This window comes from Dermacentor silvarum, chromosome 1 (assembly GCF_013339745.2).
Source record: "Dermacentor silvarum isolate Dsil-2018 chromosome 1, BIME_Dsil_1.4, whole genome shotgun sequence".
NCBI lineage: Eukaryota > Metazoa > Arthropoda > Arachnida > Ixodida > Ixodidae > Dermacentor > Dermacentor silvarum.
The window spans coordinates 239,597,717-239,618,792 of NC_051154.1; positions in this window are offsets into that span (position 1 = coordinate 239,597,717).

A 21,076-nucleotide genomic window follows, 5' to 3' on the forward strand; every position below is an offset into this window, starting at 1 on the left:
AGCGTTTGAGAGCCGCGCAGTCATGCAGTTGCGACAGCATTTAAAGTTTATTGCGTGAAAGAAGACACCAACAAACAGAACCTCTTATGTCAGAGATCATGAATGATAATAATTTTTAGGATAACCTACACAGAACTGCTTAGCTTGTCTACAAAAAGAAAACATACAATATCTCGTTTCCAGAAATTAAAATTTGAAGAAATAAGAAATTGTATGACAGTGCATTTAAATATTGATGTCACAAAAAACATCTATGTATGTGCATGTAGCATAGCAAAGCATGCACCATCGCGCAATCGCTAGGAACACGTTCTTAAGTGCTACCTTGACTTTCATTATTGATGTAATATTACAAGCATCCGCGGGGAGGTTATTAAAAATTGTTGGCACATAGTGTAATCAGCTTCTTTATCCGTATTTAGTGCTTATTCTAATTACTAAGCAACCTTTAGTTTCGCACAAGTTGAACTTGTTTTCTTGTTTAACATTTTTTAAAATATTGAGTCCTAATAAAGTTACATCTATATCAAATAATAAGGTAATTGTTTCAGATTAAATATGCCTAAAGCTATAAGAATGGCTCCTTTTTCCAGAGTATCGTAATAGATGCCATCACCAATAATGACTGCACATTTATTTATGACTCGAGTGACTTCATTTTTTTAGTTATTTTGAACAGAATCTATACAAAGTGACCCCGTATCTTAGGAGTGACATTCCTGGAGACTTGTGTATTACCCTTCGAAAGTGCGAAGGAGTACATCTTTTTGTAGTACTACATAGCTGTGAAGCTACTGTTCACAAATTTTTTACTAGCACTAATCAACGTGTGCTTGCCAAGGAGTAATTCTTTCGGATTCTACGCCCAAGTACAATGCAATTTTGCTGTATGCAAGCGGTGTACACGTACAGTTATAACGCTTTTTCACATGATGGTACAACGATGAATTGTTATAACTGTACGCGCCGCTTCAACAACAAAGTGTAGTAGAAAGTATTAAACCATCAACTATCGGTGATTCGGAAGGGTGGCGAAATAAGAAGTGGGCTGTGGTATAGTGGCGGAAGAAGTGAGTTAAAGCATCGGCCTGAGAAAGCCTGCCTACGGCGTCTCGTGATATCAGACCTGCGTTGCCATGATGATGTCATCCGAGAACGTTTCGGTCTCGATCTATTCACCAATGCGTCATCAGTGCAGCCTGAAGCATAACAGATGTTCACTGTCTACGATATAGCTCCTACAGTTTGTGCAGGACTCCGTGAAATTCAAGCGAGATACTTTAGCCATACCTTTCATGGGCTCCTCACGCAGCGGCATAGACAAGCTGCAGTAAGGTATACATTAAAGTGAGCCGGTGGCTAAGCTACGAAAACTGCTTGTCGTAGTGTCAAAGTACGAGCGACGAGCTGATTTGTGTCTGCGCCGGTCCTATATTAAAGTGCTCCAAAATGAGCGCTTTCGCTTGGAGGAAGTACTGCCTGCCATGCACGGCGGATACCTCTTTTACAACTCGTCGATATAGTCTTCCAACTGGGACCACCACCGTCGCTGATCAGTGCAACTATATACTTTGGCAAGCGTCAGGTGCGACGAAGTGTAACCGCACATGAACGAAGTGACTTCGCAAAACCAGCCCTAGGTCAGTATAACCGGAAACAACATGCATATAGCAGCATATATGCTCAGAGCGTTCACGCGTTGTGTGCATTCTGTGCACCGCATGTAAAAAAAAAAAGAAGAATATACTGGTTCTTTCCTAGCTATGGCGTAGGCGACAAAGGCTATAGCTTTCATCAAACTCCAATGTTGTTCTGAACATAACTTCTGCGGGCTCTCTGGCAGCACGAAATTAAAGCGGCTATCGATAGAGTGGTCGTCAGTCTTTCGACGCCAACAGTGTATAATGAGTCTAATGGCCGTGAACACGTATACTACCCGTCTGGCGCGCGCTGTCGTTTAAAGACTGTAAACAACACCGTCGGCAAATTTCTGTGTGCAGAGCGATAGAAATGCCTTGCTCCGGCCACTTCAACTGCATTCCATTCCCGCCAACGTTCAGCAAAGAAACTCTCCCGTCGGGCGCTAAGCTTGTAAATGAGAAGAGCGAGTGAACTGTGTCGATTCCCGCGCGTGCTCGAGCACGGCGCTTGTTCACACCTGAGCTAGGAAGAAAAAGAGAAGTCGTTTCACAAGCACGAAGGGAATCGCCGCTCCCGGCAAGGACGGCGCGACGCACCGCGCGGAACAAGTGGCCATCCGACGGGCCGCCGCCGTCAATGCCGGAGCAGTCTCTCGACGACGAGTGCTCTCGGGAAACAAGGCGAGGCTCCGCTTCATCTGCGCACGTGAGAAGCGGGCCGCCACCGATGGTAGCTGCAGCGAGGCGCGTGCGTTTCCCATGTCGCCAAAGCTCGTTGGCGCGACGCATGTCGCGCACTGCACAACAACAGCGGCCCCGCTTGCGCCCAAGCGTGTCCGCACGCGCAGCTGTCGCTACTTTGTGCCTTGCAAAGCGAACGGACACGGTTTTCACGCTCCAAGCCAGCTTTATACGCGGGCCTCCGTGGAAGGCGCCCTCACAGCGGCTTATAACCGCGGTTTTTTTTTTTTTTTTTTTCGCGAGTGCCTTCTCTGCTGGACGAGTGGCGCTCTAAATTTCCGAGTAATGAAACGGAAACGAAGGTTTCGTTTCGGGGGGTGTGGTGGAGGGGTGGAGGCAGGTGGGAAGTGCCATTTCTTTGAGCACCCCTTTTTATTCGCCGGCTGGCCTGACACATCGTCTATGTTTAGTGTACATGCACCGCATAGATCGATCTGCGTTCATTTGTCAAAAAAATATTTTGTTATTTTGGAAGTTTGAAGGTCAAGTTTATTGACATTGTTGTAAAAGTTGACAGATTTTTCTCTTTACTGTACACTGCATTATTGCACTTTCAGTCATTTGGGGCAGGATGTGGAACCCGTTATTAAGTACTACGCAAAGCGCCTGCTGCGAAGAGCCTATAGTGGACCATTTTGAATCGCTTCGGAGTACAAAGTTTGATAAGAAATCGCCAGCGAGAATTGTGGCGCTCAAATCGTTCAAGGGTACGATAATCGCGTATGGGCTGTCTGCAGCTTTTGACTCTGCTATGGGCTTATTGACTATTAGTTTGCTTCTTCAATACTTGAGGCCCAATTAAGTCGTCTTACTTAAATTAAATTACTACAAAGCAATGTGGACGCCTGAAAGTGGCGCAAGCAGCTCGCTGTGAAGCGGAAGAACTTCGTGAAAATCCCATGGCTGCAGTTCCTTCTGCCCTCCGAAGGCTTTATTTTATAAAAAAAGTAAATATCTGTTGTTCAGAACTAGTCTAATCTAGAGCAGATTTTTCAAAATAGAAAAATAAATGACGGCCTTTAATGCATGCATTCGCTTCGCCAACATTCGGCGCTGTATGGACTTCAACTGCCACAAATTACAAACGACTTCTTTCTCTTGAGAATCGTCGAATGACAGCGTTAGGAGGCTTAATAATTTCTGTAATAATTGTGTCAACAAAATAGGCCGCACAAGGGGGACATTTTGCGCCAGAGTAATGAAGGAAAAAAAAAGTTTTATGCTATTGTTTTTGTGCTATTTGAACCGCGTAATCGACGGCTTTCCGAGACAAAAGTGGATTTAGGCAATCTCTAAACTAAACGGTCTATATACAATTTGGGGGCTATAGTTTGCAGTTATTTAGATTTTGTACTTTGTTCATACGTTATCTATTTACATTGTGTTGACCATAGTTAATTAAATTGCAAACACTCAGTCATCAAGTTGGAGTTTGGGAACGTAACCAGTGAGACGACTGTCGCAACATCAGAGTACATTCAAGCGGTGCTCAGAGCTCAAAAGAACATGAAACCAAGACCATCGGCTAGTCTTCTAATGCTGTGGGGAGGCGCTTGTACACTGGCTATGTTCGTTTTTTTTTTTTTTCGAGTGGACAGTGTAATTTATAAGGAAACAATTAACAGAAAGCAGGCTCTTCATTTTTGCTGCATTATCAGGTTTGCAAGAGTCTATAGTGCATTCCTTATAGAAACTGCACACGCCCGATGATTTGTGAATAAACTTTTGTGACAGCGGCTGCTTTCATGCACCATTGCTATTTTCTTAAGAATACTTTCACAGCCGTTTTAATAGGTTGGAAGAACGGTTGTTATTGAGTTACCTAATGTGGGCATAAATCTTGCGGTAACTGCACGGCTTGCCTTCTACATTCACATTTCTCCTTGGTTGCCTAACTTCGGACATAACTTCGTGGTCTTATGCGCATAAAGCCTGGCTCATTCTTTGTCTTGACTGGGAGGGAGTGGGTGGCGGGCGGCAGTGGATCATTTTTCGGCAGTGGTTTGCTCCCTGTTTGCTCGCGTACATACGTACTTCAAGGGGCCTTTCTCGCAGACGAGGAACGGGGGTTTAATTCGAGTTGCTTACGATATTTCACATCTATGGAGGTAATTTAACGGAAAGAAAGGTGCCTACGGTATTTTTTTTTTGCGCCAGTGGATTCGTATGCCATCAAAGAATACAGGCTTTTTAAACCTAATGATATATACTTCCCGTTCAATTGTTTCCTGTAACTAAAGGATTGATGATTATTTCGAGGGGTTTAACGCCCCAAAGCAACACATGTCACTTGAGCCACCCTGCAACCGCGTTCTTTCAAGCGAGCTTGCAGACAGTTGATGTCAATCAAATTGGCCGATATAGGTTGCAGGTTGCTCGGAGTCTTTCTTGGCTTCGGAATAGACTGTATTTCTCCAGTGTGGCGAAACGTTTGCAGTCTCACATACATTGTACATAGAATGAAGAATTCCTTTCGCTACAGCTGTACTTGCAAGCATCCATAATCCAACTTGTGGTAGAATAGCTTACAGAGATCAGCGGCCAATGTGGCGCATTTTTTGCCACTTTTTCGGTAAGATACGATGAAAGTCTTTATCTGAGGTAAAGTTAACGCGACGGCGCCTTGGTGAACTTACTCTCACCACTGAGGGAATGAAGGACGCGAAGCGATGTTGCACAACAAAGCAGGATGAACACAGTCGGAATGTCCCAATTAAGAACGGCAATCCTAAACTGAGTTACGTGAATTGTGTTTTATCTGTCAGGCGGATTTTGATTACTCATAACGACAATCACAACTAAAGAACACTATACGATAGAAAAACCGTTTCTGTGAATTCCAGTTTGTACTGCGCGGCGAGCCATGTTCACATATCAGGGACTGTGAAAGAGGTAAACGCTTTAGGAGTCACTCTATACTGTGCCATCATTGCTAGACTAAGTTAATGTGACTGTTGAAACTATTCCAGCGTGGCACTCAATGAGGCTAATTGCTAAAGTGTCTTTCGTCTGAAAAAAAAAAGAAAGTGTCATGATTTTGTCATTCCTACCTTTAAACCTCCGGTTCACGGTTTCCGACTGACTTGACAACGAAGCTAACGAATCACTCTCGTTCGCTATCAGTTTATCTCCCGGTTTATTAGTATTGTTAGTTTTTTGTGTAATTTTGGATTAAAGACTGCTCTCGTTAATTTTTTGTGACCCCCCCCCCCCCCTCCAGAATGATTTTACGCGGTATAAGTTGAGCACATGACCAATTAAATCGCAAGCACCAGAATGAACTTGTCCTATACGTTTCGTTTTATACCTGTCTAGAAAAACAGTGCCGTTATGGCACAAAAAATATTTACCTGCTGTGGTCGCAGCCTAAGTATTACCGCAGTTCTAGCAGCTTCAATTGCTGATCGCTTCGACAGAAGTGCTTCAAGTCAGATTAAGTCAAACAACAGCTTCATGAAGGACAACTCGAAAGCTGCCAGGATGCAAAGACCACTTCTAGAGCCGCGTACTCATTTATCCAAAGATGTGTGCTGGGTTACAACGTTGAAATGCATAACATCAGTGCAAGAGCATGCGTAGGCATGCGCACGCGCACCCACTCACATGGTGGAACCGCAAAGGCACCTTGACGCGATAGAACAATGTGCCCCTGCTCTTCCTGACGTATACAACGAGATTGATTAGCTGAGAATTTTCCAGTTTCACATTGAGTAGCCGCTTCTCTCCTTTCTGCTTCATCGTCGTAAAGGGAATGCCATCCTGAACGTCATTGTTTAAATAGCGATTGCAGCTTCATCATACTCCAATTGCATGCCACGGCCATCAATTTATGGCATAGGGCATTTGAAGATCAAATATTTCAAGGTAGGCACACGGCCGTCCCCGTGTGCTAGTTTCCAAGCGGAATGTCTGCCCAGGGCCCTTCCTGTTGAAATACGCGTGAATGGAAACGCTCTCATTTCGTAACTGCTCAAGAAATCAAGTTATATTTGTTTTGTTAACAAAAAAGTTCCCTTGTAGCAACGAACCCAAGAAAAGCTTTGATTTTGGCCTTTTAACCATTGTACAGAAATTGACCCAACTCGAAAATTAATATAAAGAAAAGCGTGGAGGACTAAATTTAAGGATTTCCAACTCCGCAAACAAAAATAATATCGCAATGCTGTGAACTGCAGCTGTTTAGAGCTAACAAAATTGCTACACCAGTCGTGTCTCTAGAAGATGACAGGATTTTGTGACGAGGCTTTTTTTTTCTTAACTGACATAACTTATAACGTTATCCAAACTGTGCGAATTACCATAAGTTCTATAAAGGTATTACTCCGGTTACTTGAGCTTGAAAATATATAGCTTGGAAATTTGCGTGTGATAGTAATAACACATAAATGACTAAACTATGAATTAAATGCCGAATTTTGTCCGCTTTACACGTTCGATCCGTGCAGGTGACAAAACTGGCACTTTTTCTTTTTCAAGCGATACATTACTATCGACTTAATGCTTCAACTTCCTTAAACTTATTTGATGTATTGACAGTTTTTTGCAAGAAATCAGATTAGCTACAATATAAGAATTTGCTCTAAGTAGTCATTATCAGTTAACCTTTTTGAATGCAACCAATTTTGTTGAAATCGGTTCGGCCGATGCCAAATGTACGTGACATGTACGGACATAAACGTGACATGTACGTACTGAACGGACACTGCTCGACGAAAAGCTTGCTCGTAAGGCACTACGGATTTTGTTTTCCGAGTTCTTCGCAATGGAGTTTATGTCCCCATAATGTGCACACAGTGGCGCTGTAACGTAAAGCTATTCCAATCTTTCTTTATTCCATTTCAGCCACTATCCCTCCACGACTGGTAAAAAAAAAAATTTACGGCTACACCTACTCGCCTGTCTGTCACGCGATGTCACGAAAACTGCGAAAGCTAACCATCTAATATGACGTGTAAAAACTGATTGTGCGAGATTAGCCTGAACAAAAGAGAAAAAAAAAAGTAATTTCCCGATCCTATGCCTGTTTCGGCACGAGTCATCCGCTATTGGTAAAAATTCTTTCGGGCTTCACCGGTCGGTTACGCGACGTCCCAAAACCACGAAAACTCACCATGTCAAAGTGACGTGTACGCAATAAAGATACATGAATATGCCGAACAAAACTGAAGTTTTTTTTTTTTCGAAGATAGCCGGAGACTACTACCCCGTTACAAAAGGAATATAAGATACGCCAGCCGATCGCTCTGGCACTGGCTACTCGGAGCTGCCGGCGAGAATGGATTTCTTTGCGCATAGTAAAAACTTTTGCGTGGCAGTATAACGCTGTCGAACCATTTGGCGCCTATACGACATCACGCTGCCAACTCTTCTTCGCTTAGAGCCGCGGCATTTTTAACTACTTGTGGCACGCCGCCACTATCCTCGACCAGCCACCGCAAGCTATGCAAGGGAAAGCGGACCAATTGCAGACGCCGGCACCATTCTCCTCAGCCGGTTACCTACTTTCACTGCACTGGCTCGGCCCCACCGTAGCTTTTTCCACTTCTGCGTGCTTCTCGCCTATTGTCAGCCAATTAGATAAGAAGGACCTGTAAAGATAGGAAATCCTATTTACTTCGAAAGCAAACGAAAAGTGTCCTGCTATAAATGAGGAGAGCGTTTGGTTGGGCTGTTAAAACAACGCTGCGGGTCACCGCCCGATGCTTGCATTGGCTATTACGTAAATTTGACGTCAGTAGCGTGGAATAAAATCGCAGTGGGAATAATCTTGCATTATACGGCCCCAGGTCATGTGCGCAAGATCATCTACATATACCATCTGCGCTAGTTATTGTACCCGCCTTTTAGTGCTACACCAATACCGCAGCTAAAAGCAGTGCTGCCGCCGGTTTTCAATGTGACTGATGCGCAATCCACCCACCAGCACCAGCAGAATTGCGTCTATATATAGCGCGAGAATATCACAAACTTTCATATCGCTTGATCGTTAAGAAAAGTGCAGCAATTACTCCACCAGAGAGCCGTGTGGTTCTAGGAATGTTTACATTGCACTGTAATTTGGAAACTGAGCTGGGATAGGAGCACCGACACGAAACACTGCCCTGGGTGAAGTTGCGCACCGTCAAGCGCTCTCCCGTATGACCGCTTTAACCATTCTGAGAATATTAACGAACTGGACGCTGGCTGACCAGCCTGTGCATATACTCAGGCTAATAGCCACTGCCTCAGTATGGTGAGCTTCGTGTGAAGATGCGCACGCTCATGGTAGTTAGTAAAAAGGTGCTCATATCTAAGAGCTTAAGAGTCCCAAGGAAGTAATGTGTCCTGCATCTTAATCAAGCGCTCTAACTTTTATACGCATTCTGTGTATGATAGAAATAGATTCTGAATTCAATGAAACGCGGGAGAAGTTAGTCTGGCTGACGGCGTGGTATGCGGTTCCAAGTGTTATTTGGGTGAAAAATATGACATTCACAGCGTTGACAAAACTCAAAGACGAAACATACACCCATGGTCACACAAATACACACTAAAACTAATCACAAAGTCTCATTAAGACCCTTCGTAGCGCGGGAGGTATGCTACAAAGGCTGGTATAGGCATGCGTATGAGGTTGTATAAGGTGCGTATGCGGTGTGCAGCATAAGCTTCTCTTTAGCCCTGGGTGTTACCACGATGTAGCAAAAGAGGTGTGTCGTGGAGAATGTGGCTTGGGGAGTGCAGAAAATTGGTCCAACGTTATATCAGAAATTTGCAAGCTGAAGTATGGTTTCCGTTAACATATTTTCAAGATGGTGACTCGGAGAAGTTTTGCTTCGTATATAGCTGCGCTTCAAATAAAACTGTAGGAGTTATGGACCGTGCACTCTTCTGCAGAAAAGGGATATTATCCAGTCGTTCGAAATGACGAAGACTCCGGGAAGGCGTCTGAGAATATGACCGCTCTCTTAGTTTGCGCAGGGTCACGCGGGCAATGCTGCAATTTGAGCTCAGTGCTCAGCGAGCTCAGTGAGCGCTTGCAATGCGCTGTACAGCCCTGTCTGCGCGCAGTGTTGATTCTTTCCTTCCTAGTTTTTCTACCACACACGCTCTCGCCCCCTCTTTACCCCCATTGCACAGCTCAGGCTTACAAACTAACGTGCACCTGATTGATATTCCTTCTTATTGTTCCCTTTCTCTCTCTCTCTCTATGTTCACTAGCACCTTGATCTAAATATTTCTGTTTTTCCGCAATAGAGAAAGCAAAATCCAGAGAAATCACTCCACTGCTGCTTTCGGCGCATAATTTCGCCGCCGAAAGATGCGTGACATTTTGTCCGCCTTTCGTGATATCGAAGCAGCAATTTTGCTTACAAGCAACTATTCCAATTGAACGCGCATGGAGAACTCAGTGAGTGCCTACATCTTGCAACATATTTGAAGCATCTCACGGCCTTTCTTTTTGGATTCTGTGCCACTCCAGGGCCCGTATTCACGAAACATCTATCGTACCCCTGCGTCGACTCTTCAAGAAACGTTATGTAATAAATAGTCCTGTGAATGGGTGCTGAGCCCATATTCGCAAAAGTGTTCGTATGCTGGAGCGGTTTGTAAAAGATGCGCCGGAAATTCGCAATAGCGGGTGTTTATTAGCGAATGTAGCTAGCCAATGACCAAAAATTCTTACGAACTTAGCTCGCTTTGTGGTTATCACCGCGGGACTTCAGTAATGGCAATGAGCTAGGCTAGTTAGTTTTTGGTGAAATGCATGTTTTCTTTACGTCTTTAACTCGTGTCTAAGCGTGTTGCGCTAGGAAACATACATTTCAGCAGGTACTTCGAGTTCGGACGGACGGACGGCGGACAGGACAGACAGGACGGACGACAGGACAGACAGACGGACAGGACAGACGGACAGGACGGACAGACCGGACAGGACAGACAGACAGACAGACAGACAGACAGACAGACAGGACAGACGAGACAGACAGACATAGACAGACAGGACAGACGAACAGAGACAGACGGACAGGACAGACAGACGGACAGACAGACAGACGACGGACAGACAGACGACGACAGACAGACAGACAGAGACAGACAGACAGACAGACAGACAGAACAGACAGACAAGAACAGACAGACAGACAGACAGACAGACAGGACAGACAGACAGACAGACAGAACAGACAGACAGACAGACAGCAGACAGACAGACAGACAGACAGACAGACAGACAGACAGCAGACAGACAGACAGACAGACCGACCGACAGACAGACAGACAGACAGACGACAGACAGACAGGACAGACAGACAGACAGACAGACAGCCAGACAGACAGGACAGACAGACAGGACAGACAGACAGACAGACAGACAGACAGACAGACAGACAAGACAGACAGACAGACAGACAGACAACAGACAGACAGACAGACAGACAGACAGACAGACAGACAGACAGACAGACAGACACAGACAGACAGACAGGACCGACGACAGACAGACAGACCAGACAGGACAGACGACAGACAGACAGACAGACAGACCGACAGACAGACAGACAGACACAGACAGACAGACAGACAGACAGACAGACAGACAGACAGACAGACAGACAGACAGACAGACAGACAGACAGACAGACAGACAGACAGACAGACAGACAGACAGACAGACAGACAGACAGACAGACAGACAGACAGACAGACAGGACAGACAGACAGACAGACAGACAGACAGACAGACAGACAAGTCTGTCTGTCTGTTCAAATAATGCATTAATTAAGCATTACAAGTAATAACTTAAATAATGGACCTCTCTATGTGACTTCATTGCCATATGCGAAAAATAATGCAGCATGATATAGAGAAGAAATGAGCGATAAAAACCATTTCAGCGCCCGCACGCTTAATTTAATGCCTATAAAGAAAGCGCTTTGGACTCACGCTCTGTTTATTCTGAACCAAAACGATAACGGATAAACGTAGTTAAAGCCGCTGCCGGAAAGCATTTCTTGCGCTTGTTTGCTCAGCAATATGATTTTACGCATATTGAACAGCAGGAGCTACTGTGTATTCTTTCACGGGATTTGAAAGAACTCGCTCCGGCAAATGACAGCCAGCTTTGCAACGCCCGGAGCACTGCCGTTGCGACAGTTCGCGGCCGAATGAAAGAAAAATCAGAGTCAGAGAGAGAAAGTATGGGCATTCTTCTCGCATATATTTTCTTCTGCTACAGATGTGCAGCGCTGTCACACTCCCGCTTCATCCGCGTTGGCTAGTAAATAGATGTGGTGGCTGAAATTACCTCCAGTTTATCATCCGACCCTGCCGTATTCTTCGCGGTGGCATGGAAGAGTGCGCGCAGAACACTCCTTTGAAAGAAACACCCGCAACCCACATTTGTAAAAGTCTGCATGAAATATCAGTTCGCGTCAGGTTACTGCAGTGAGCGGAAAAAAACGACGAAAGAAAAGGCCCACGACATGGCACACGGGGCATGCAGTATCCCGACTAGCTATACCTATAGTGGTTTGCGGTGGCTCGCGCAAGTTGGGAGAAGCAAGACGCACGACCTTTGTGACATTAAAATTCGGTCGGATTTTACTCAGGTTGCGCACGTTGATGGACGAGCCGAAACAAGCATTGAGCTCGACCTGTTCAGTCCCATTGTTGTTCCTGAATAGCGTCGTGCCATGCATGCTGAAAATAGCTACACTTAAGCTGTAACCTGCACCAGATGGATTCCAGAGTAGCACCAGCTCCCTTAGCTATCTCTCCATCCTGATAAAGCGGGGCCGCTACAGCCCTGCTTACAGTAGACTACCAGATTTCGTCATGGTTGCCTCAGCGCGCCCTTCGTTGCTTCGCCGTGGTATAGCAGTATTTGTGCCTTAGACTGCTTAGGAGGGTTTACGTATCTGAGATTTAATGGGTGTTCCACACCGGTCGCCATGATAGTGAATGGCGCCGGCTAACGTTCCCATCATTGCCTTATGAATACATGTGTTTGAATACCGAATACATGTACGAAATGCCGAAATAAAGAGGGGCGGGGGGGGGGGGGGGCGCCATTGCCTTAACATTGTCGCACGTATCATGCGCAAGTTGTGGGTTCAGCTCCCTGGAAAAGTTGTATTTCTTCCACATTCATTCCTGTTTTTCTTTATTACAACTACGAGGCTTAACTTATATTCAACCATGAGTTTTAACTTTGAATTAGCTATGCAGTTAAAGAAAATAATCAATTCCCCTTACATTATGTTTTCCTTGGCATTATTGGCTTGTTGAGGTTGTTGCTAAAAATTGAGCCTGTCGGTTCAGTTCCTCTGCTACTTAATTGTCCACAATTATGAAGTAGCAGACAGCGCTCGTAACCAGCATTCTAGTAAATGCGGATCGCCCCGATGCGGTCATGAAAAAACTCGCTATGGCTGATAACGGGGGCAGCTGTTACCAAGCTTGACTTTGGCCATGGCTTGGTTTTATAGCTCGTTGCTACGACTTGTCGCTATGATCAGCTTGTTCAAATGGCAACCTTGTACGTAGCTCGAAGCCCACGGGGAAACACCTTTCATTGTTAAAAGATGAAACCTACATACTGCTTCACTTATTTTCTCTCTTTTTTTCGTCTAAGCTCACTTTAAACAATGTGGTGCGTATACGTAGCATAGATAGTGCGCGTTTCTACCTAACCGCAGTATAACCCACTGTTCGCAAGATAGACGTGCTTCACGTTAAAACAGCTTTTATATCCCATTACTCTGCAATCGCTCGTTGATTCTAATTTTGGATATACGATGATACTGCCTATATAATATCGAACATAGAGTCTAGCTCGTGTTAACATAGGTATTAGATTTAGAGGTTACGGTTTTCAACTGCCACGAGTGTTATAGAAATATATAGACAACCTCCACACTTGCAGATATACTGAAACAACCTCCAAGCTTTCGTAAGACAGGTAGTTTTATGGAGCTGCTTGCGGATGAACAAACTCATAGACACGTCCAGAGCTGTAACAGCCTATGAAAGCTATTTCCGATTTAAAAAACAAAACAGAAAAGACACATCGTCACAGCGTGCGCAGCGGGCAAATGCAGAGCTAGATTCGGTGAGCTCACTAATACTTTTCCTTGGCATTCTCAGGTGCTTCACTGCCCTCTTAGAGAACACAAAATATAGGGCATGCCACGCTTAATTTGGGCTGCGGAAATATAGGCTCCTTTATGGAAGCTTCTCTCTATCTTTTTAAGTAGGAACAAGAATCATAACATGGCATGTTGCAAATCACGCATTGTATTGCTGTACAATGTGCAGCAGGTAGAAATGGCCTGTTTCCAACCACTTTGATAAACTTGAAAATTAACAGTTCACCAAAGTAGTAAAAGTTGATTGGCAAACCGGCTGATTATATTCTCAGCCCATTACGAAATCTTTTTATAAGGTCACAAACAACACGCTGGCCAAGCTCTTGCAAGAGCGTCCCTCGTATCTTGTTACACTTGGTCAGGTTCTAGACAAAAACAGAGAGTAAACAGTGGTAAGGCGTTACGCAATAAAGAAGGGCTGCATCGTATTACCGCCTAACAGAGGGCTTGAAACAAGTGGTCATGGAAGGTCATTGCTCACGTTGCAAGGGACAATCTGCAGCTCCACCGATGCTCAGTTGCGTCAGCGCCTCGGAGGACGCTGCCGCTTTCTCTAGCCTACGCCATGCCTGTGCCATCTTCCACGTGTTGTTGACTACGTTGCGCAACGTACAGGGTGCTTCGACCGGCACAGCTTTGTTGTCGATCGGTGAACGAGTGATCCGTGGCCGAAGTTGTTCGCTCGTTTTGTCGTTTCGATTACACGTAAGACAATCCCTGTGAGTCCATTCGATCGCCCGATATATTTTTCCTATCGACAAATGCATGCCCTTTAAGCGAGGAGCATGAAGAACCTTACACTAAGCTGCAGAAAGGCCGGTAGCACTCAGAAAGGCCGGTAGCACTCAGCCATTTGAGTCCACGATCTGAACAAGTTCCTGGAAACGAGATAAATAAGGCGCTTCGTGTTTCGCCCTCAGGGAGTTTTTCGTCTTTTTTTCTGTTGCTAAGGCACGTACCGTATACTATTTTTCGTTGGACTGAGAAACTCGTAGGATCCGGTAGGCGTATTTGAAGCTGTTCCTGTTTGCTTACGCACTGCAGGGTGCTTTTCTTGAAGTTGTACAGGAATTGCGCAAATAAAACTTGCGCATGGTACGCTTGTATTGCCTCCGTATCTGAACCCTGTTGTCTGTAAGCCTGTAATATTGCTCTTTGTTTCGCAGATTTACAGAGGAAGCTTCATTAAGCGACTTGCACTACGCATAGTTTCTGTGACAGGTGCTGTGTAGTTTCGTAAGGAATGAGAATGAGCTCCGCATGTCTCTTTTCCCACCTGCGGCTCCCAAAAGCTGATTGGGTCATCGAGCACGCTTCTAATCGCCTCTTCAATTCGGCAGGGGTACTCGCTATAGATGTCTTTATTCTCTCACGTCTGATTATATTTGGTGCGTGGTTAATCCGGTATCTTGCGTCATGGTATTACGTCTCGCGTCGCTATAGTAGCACCCACATTTTTGCGTCGCATATAGAGAAGCTGCAAGATAGGTCAAGATCTCCGTATTGTGGCATGCGCAAAGCAGCTTTCAGCGCATTTAACGCAACTACAACAAACAGCGCTGACATGAGTTTCTAGAATAGCAATTTCAATGCTTATAAGCGCGGGGATTTCAAAGATTTGCTTGCGATGAACAATATTAAATTCTACGGAAAGTGAGGAATCAGAAGCTGAGAGCCGTTGCATCTTGTATTTTGGAGTTTTCTCCTTTGACGACGCAACTGGTACACCCCAACTAGCAGTTATACGATATAAGCGCCGCGGACCCTCACTTCCTTCCTAATTTTATTTTACTGGCGGATAGCTTACCTGCGTACTAGGTCTAGGCAATGCAGGTCCTGGCTGCGGAGTTTCAATTATCCTGTCTGACTCGGACAGAATTGACTCAGACTCGCTCCGAAGCTTAGTGCTCCCACTCACGTTCGGCAAAACCAAACTCAACCGGGTTTATTCCTACTTAGACTTACCCAAAATTATGCACTTCCGGTATAACTCAGGCTCATACGCAGTCGTGCACACAGACTCGAAGAGCTCAAGCAAAGTACGCTAGAGGGAAAAAAATGAAAGACTGGGGCGTTTTTAAGGAAAAGAGCATTACTGCTCCGTAAGCTTGACAGCACACATACACAGTGGAAGCCCAAAAGCAATGCACTTGCTTTCCGTTCTGTCGACGTATAATTCAGGCAGGACTGCTGTGTGATGCCAGTCATCTCATCATTCACTGTGAATGGTAACATTCGGTGAATAAAACATTCAGACAAGTTTGATAATATGTGACGCCGGTTTAATACCGCCAGTACCGGAGAAATTTTAAATGAAGTTTCTTTTTTTTTGCCATTGAAGAGTGGTACATACTAAGTAGCGCATGCATAGTTACCCAAGTTGGCATCAAAGAGAGGTTCATTGAAGAGCGGTACATACCTAGTGGCCCAATTCTGCGTCAGGTTCATTAAACAGCGGAACAGACCAAGTGGCACAGAACCAATGCTCCAAGTTGCAGTCAAAGATGTTCATGGAACAGCAGTTCATACCCAGTGCCGCGTAATCGGTGAACCATGTTGTTTCGACTGTCCAATGACCTCCAAGTTGACGGGAAAACTGTCGGAAACAGCCCCACAAAGACAGCCCCCGGAAAGTACGTGAAGTACGCTAATAATGCTAATCACAATGAAATTTTCGAAACCATGGCGCCATCCGCCACTGAAATACGGGAATAAAATATTGAAGCTTTCTTTCCTCGCATAGTTTAAATGCTTAACCGAAACGCTTCAGGATCACAGGGCCCAGGCGACGTCGCCTATCGAAAAAAAAAAAAAGGATAACGCGAAAGTATTGATGTGTTAAACAGCGCTCTGAGGGAATGGCGAAAAAAAAATGAAAGGCAAGCAATACGGCCATGTTTGAATATTTTCGTGTATGCGGCGCCACTCTGAGGAATTGCAGTTCACTTTCTGGCCTTATTCACGACTCATGCATATCTGTGTTAGCGCTCAGATTGGCATGCGCATTACGTGCATATTTGCGAATGCTCGCAGATGATTCTTGTGTACGAAACCCTAGGCACTGAATTATTGAAACAAAGTGGCACAAATCAAGAGCAACAGCAAAGTTTCCATGTGCGACTTTGCTTGTCGATTCAGACTTTAATGCTGCGGTATACAATTTACTTTGCCCCGTCTTTCATCCCCTCCCCCCTCCCTTTTTTTTTCTGCTCTCTCCAACAATTTTTTAAAATTTTTTTTTCATTCTTTTGTTCATCGTATAGCGAAAGGCAGGCAAGCATGGCCTGGCAAACGGAGTAAACAGAGCAAACCGGAGCTATGCTGTTCAAACACAAGAATCTCCGACCGACTCGTGCTTTATAGAAGGATGAGCCTCACTAGTCCGGGCACGCCGAAGAAGGATAAATTGAACCCGCGCACCGCTGAACAGCGGCCCGGGGGCGTTCGGCAAACAGACCGCGGCTTCGATGACACTGTGTAAGACAAGCGCCTCGCGTCCGTGTTACGGATAGCTTTTCGTTCGCTGAATGCAAGAGGCATGTAGCGGAATCGCCCTGCAAACATGATGTCTGCGCGAAGAGCTTCGGCATCAGCAGCGTGAATGAATACGTGCACTCGTGCAAGTATGGACTTTGCATCCCTTTTCTCGAGCCGCAAGCGGTCGACAACACGCGACTGCATGCGTCTTCGCGTCATTTCGAATTAGTTTTTTTAATTGTTTTTTTTTTCGTTCGCCCGGACTCCGTCTTCAGCTCTTCAGAGTAGTTTTGCTGCGCTATTCGTATATCGAGCGACTTCTGCTTTTCTTTGCTCGCTTGTACTTTCATTTTAACATTTTTTTTTCTTTTTATAGATGGACAAGCAAGAAGAAACCGAGTCAGAGATGACCTTTTGTCCTTGTCCCTCTTTTATGCAAGAAGGTATGATAGTCTGAGATTGGTAGAAGAGCAACAGTTCAAACCTTCTCCTTCTATTAGCACCTTTCTATTGGGGGGGGGGGGGGGGGGGAGGAAAGTACGAACTTCAGGGAAGACAAATAGGTCAGTCAATGAAAGGCTCAAAAACTAACCGTGCATCTGTCACATGCAAAGCAAAGTACGCGTCTGGGCTACTTGATGACACATCAGTTCATTCTTGCGCATTGCAAAACAAGTGATCTCACATATAAGCTGCGCTCCTCTTAATTTTTTTTCTTCTCTTTCTCTCTTTTAGACCGCGCAAGAAAAATCATTAGTTGATGAAGTTTTAAGTCCCATGCGAAGGGTAGAATGGGAAACTATACGGTGCCAAATAATTTACCTTTACGTTAAAGTTAAGGAGCGACAAAATTAAAAGAGCTGCGTCGACCGTTACTCGTTCGAGCGGGTAAAAGTGGCATTATCCTGAACGACGATCGCTTACATCCCGCCGCGCGTGGCAAGCAGCCATGCAGGCCTGGCGCCAACGCACCCGTCTCGCTCGCACACTTAATGAAATTCGTGGTCGCCGCGCCACCTGCTCGTCTTCCCAAGTTCCCCAAACTTTACCAGCCAGCCGCAAAGGCTACCCCCCGCCCTAGTTCTCCCGCTAAACTGGATTCGCCGAGCGAAGCCACTTTCGCCACGTGCGAGTGCACTTTCAGCGTTGTTCTCGTTTTTTTTTTTTTGTTGTTGTTGTTTTGTTTTTTTATGCCTGCTCGATTGAAGGAGGGCACCGTTCCCGCGACTTGATCTGCAAGAATGTTCCCTAAGCGCAAACATTGCTTTGACGTCGCCACAGCGCCGGCGTGTGTGCGATAGGTGCCAGGGAGGGCATCACCAAACTAGAGTTACCGTAGGGAGCATATACAGTAACTCTACACCCAACGTGTCCGCGGAACATCGCTGCTGCACCGGTGTGACGTGCGCCATGCCTGCAACCTATAGCATGCAAAAAGCTGCTGTCAGGAAGAGCCCAAGTCTCGGCAGCCCGTCCCAGGGGGCTCCAATGACACTGCGTCTCGCCCGTCCCCAAGTCGATCAATAGTTAATTAAGAAGGCCTGTTTTCGACTGTTCCACATTCCTTTCACGCAGCAGGGCAGGGAGAGAAGGGCAGACTCGGCGGAAACCGAGGTCACTTCCGGACGCAATTTCCGGCTTTGTTTCCGCGCTTGTGCAGGTGGCTCTTCTCGACACTGGCAGCGGCGAGGCCTTGACACTAAGCTGTGCGCGTCGAGAGCATCACTGTTCGAGTCGAGTGCTGGTAGAACGATACCTTTACGTTGCAGAAATATATATATATATATATATATATATATATATATATATATTGTGAGACGTCGACCGATGCGATGCCTTTATTTCCGAGCAGCCGCCCGAAGCAGAGACGAAGCACCGCGCGAGACAAAAGATGATGATGAGTCGTTTGTACAGATGACGACGACGATATGCACAAAATGCGCTCACAATATATATATATATATATATATATATATATATATGGCAGGACGCGCATTACACCTTTGTCTGCTGGCGGCTGTCAGGCAGTCTGCTCCGGTTTTCTGACACGGTGCGCAGTATGTAGATATGGCGTTCAGCTGCTGAGCATTACGTATGTCGCGGGTTCGACTACCTACCACACCGGACACTTCCCGATGGGGGATGAATGCAGAAATGCTCCTGTGCCGAGGTTTGTGTGCATTTAAATTAACCACTGGTGGCCAAGGATTATCCGGAGCCCTCCACATGCCTCATCTCTCATAACACCAAAACCTGCGCAGCACATTTATGTAACTTATACTCAAGTTACTCTCGCTTCTGTAACCTCCAACATTTTTAGTCAGTAAATTATACTCCAACTTATTTACTTTTTTGCGGTTGTGGCTAAGTTATTTGCAGGACCACGTGAAGTGTAATACTCGGCAAGTTGCTCCGACTGCACAGCTGGCCACTTCCTGTAAAAACCGCGCATACATTACGAGCAGTGATGGAAGGTCGGCATTGCCGAAGAAGGAATTTAAAATGGTTCCCGCTGAACATTAGTCTCAAAGATTGCAGGGCATCAGCCGTCGCAATGGAGCGGCAGTTCACGCCTCCCCCACTCTGGTCCCGCAGTTTTTGGTTTCATCGCTGACCCAACGTCTTCGATGAATCCAAAATACTCTCACATTGATCAAGGCACATTTTGCTACAACGCGAGGGACAGCGTAGCAGCACGTAGCAAACCGACTTTGCACGTACACTTGAGGAGGCGGCAGAGGAGGCCGGTGCTGCTAGCGGTGGATCTCGCTTCGCAGAGGCATGCCGGCAATTGCTCCACTCGAGCGTATCTTGTTAAAGTGCATGCGCTTGAATATCACGGCTGATAGCGTTTTCTTTTATTGCGATAGCAATTATATGGACACCCCAAAGCAGATTTCTGCCGTCGGCGTCGCCGTCACCGTCGCCGTGAGATTCCGTATGACGTCAATGGAGATGAAATCGTCGCCGCGAGCCGCCGAACGCTGTATGTGCGAGTGAAAGGGCGCGAGGGAAGCGCGCTTTCACGGGGAGTGAACGCACGGCGGAGAACAAACGCGCGTTCTGCGTCGTGCTCCCTTAAGGGCTGCAGAAGTAGGCGTCTCTTTCCTCCTTTACAATCACCATATATGTAGAGCAAACGCGCCCTCTTCCGACGCGCGAAAGGCCGTGGGGGGAGGCAACGTTTAGCTGCGGCACCAAGTGCCTATTTATATCAGAGGCTCCGGCAACAGTCACCAACGCCGCACGCATTTTGTGCGAACGCGGGAAAAACGCCGACGGCGTCGACAACAGTTCTGCGTGTTGCCGGTGCTGCTGTATGTCCAAGTTTATACAGCTGATTAAGCTACTATCATTACTCCGTATAGCTCTCTACAAATTTGCTATCGCAATTGATGCTTCGCCTTTAAGGTGAAACTGCGACAACTTTTTTGTTTGTGTGTTTGCTTGTTTGCTTGCTTGTTTGTTTGCTTATTGTTTGTTTGTATGTTTGCTTGTTTGTTTGTTTGTTTGTTTGTTTGTTTGTTTGTTTGTTTGTTTGTTTGTTTGTTTGTTTGTTTGTTATCATGGCTGTGGGCCACCAGGAAACCTGTGTGACCATACAAGCGCATTGCCGAGGCAGGAATGGGTCCGTCGCTGTATAGGTCTGGTTGCTGTTGAAAGCAGTTGCATTTAATTGCGAACCGCCACAAAATTTATCATCAAGTTGCTCCCCCCCCCCCCCCCTTCGGAGTGTAAAGTGCTGGCCGGACATAGTGTCGGGATATAATGTGCAATGCTTACATTTTGTCGGCATTTTTCGCGTTGTGTACGATACAGAAAGTTGCTTGGTACACAGTGGGAGAGATTGCACGTATGTAGCCGCTCCTCTACACATTTACGATATTCTTCTTCCTTCGTCAATGGCTGACATGCTGCCTTGCTACTGTTATACTCGAGCATTGACCACTAAGCGTGACGGATGACAAGACTGAAATGAAAGAAAGTAATTGATTCTAAATACAGCCATGACGGGCCCTATACGCACCTTGTGCCGTTATGTTACGCCGGAAGGACAGAGCGCAAACATTTAAATCGGAGCGTGG